A 1,472-nucleotide genomic window follows, 5' to 3' on the forward strand; every position below is an offset into this window, starting at 1 on the left:
TCAGCCACGTCAACTCATACTCGATGGCTTTCTAAATTAAAAAAAAAAAAATGCTCTCAGGGACTTTGCTGCATTCCACTTCATGAGCACAAACAAACGGACCAAAAAGCCATTCTGGAGGGAGGAGTGGGAGGCCGTGAGGGTGGGTAGGGGCGCAAGCAGAAAAAGACCCTTAAAAAACAGTGAGAGGCAAAGAGGAGAGAGTGAGGATAGGAAGCAGGAAGGCAAGCAGACAAAGCTGAAAAACCAAAGTGACTCCACTACCGATAATGAGTGGATCATTTAAAAAGCCCTCCTTAAATTGCCTTGAGGAGGAGGAGAGAGGGAAAAGGCTTGAAAGGTTTTGAGAGATTTTGACCGATGGACAGAGTGGTGAGGTGGGGGTGGGGGTGGTTGGTGTGTGGTGATGGGTGGGGGTGGGGGTGGGGGGGTACAAAAGTAAGTGAGCAGTGGTCTTGTAAACATCTTGGGTTGTGAAACTCACACACTGTACACTCTCATACAGGAGTGTAAGACACTACCCCAACGGCAGCATCTGTATTTAAATACTTGAGCCAAATATCCTACGAGTGTTGCTTTCCAGCCTAAAATAAAGTCTAGCCAATTATGACCTATAAAATTTCAGGCAACTACAAACACTTCACGTCAGCCTATTTTAAATCAGTGATGAATTCAAGTTTATCCAGCGTGAAATTTTCAGTTCATTACAGGTCCGCATGATGTCGAAATGGTAGATAGCTGTCAAGGTCAAAATTGTGTTAATTTTGAAAAAGTAAAAGTTTAGCTGACATCCTACATCACATATGTTCTTTGTTCCTTTATTACAACATTTGGTTGGCTTATGACCAAACAGCCATAGAGTATCTACTGCAGGTGGATGGACTGGTATTATTTGACATTTCTAAATGTATTAACCACAAACACATATTTATTCTATTTATACACATTTAGATCTGTATACATTCTTTTATAGTATCTAAGTATCTATAGTAATTATTTTTAATCGCATAATATAACAAATACATTTTTGTAAAGAGTGGTTTTAGTGTATAAGACAAAACATGTAAATGTATTCTAGTGCATGTTCTGCAGGTCATGAATAAGAGGTTCCTTTAAATTGTTTGTGCACTACTAATCCCCCCCATAAACACAAAACAATGGAATGGAAATTGGGAGTGTCGTAAAATGAAGGTAAATTGAATAAAACACAAAGGCTGAACAAAACAGTCAATCCATTTATCCCACATTAAATACATATTTTTGACCTTGTACTTAAAAAACAAAAATTAGTATGTTTTAAGAAATTTTGGGGAACTCTTCAGTAATTGGGGCACCGAAAACGTCTTAGTGAAAATGGAAAAGTGGAAAATTTATTGTAATGATACAGGACTCCAGCATGTGTGGCATTCTGCAATGGCAACCAACCCAGGGCCCCAAAGATGCTAGCTAGTTTGAACAAAGCACATGAGACA

The sequence above is a fragment of the Pundamilia nyererei genome, unplaced genomic scaffold (assembly GCF_000239375.1).
Source record: "Pundamilia nyererei isolate P.nyererei 1_Seehausen unplaced genomic scaffold, PunNye1.0 scaffold00024, whole genome shotgun sequence".
In the NCBI taxonomy this organism is placed as follows: domain Eukaryota; kingdom Metazoa; phylum Chordata; class Actinopteri; order Cichliformes; family Cichlidae; genus Pundamilia; species Pundamilia nyererei.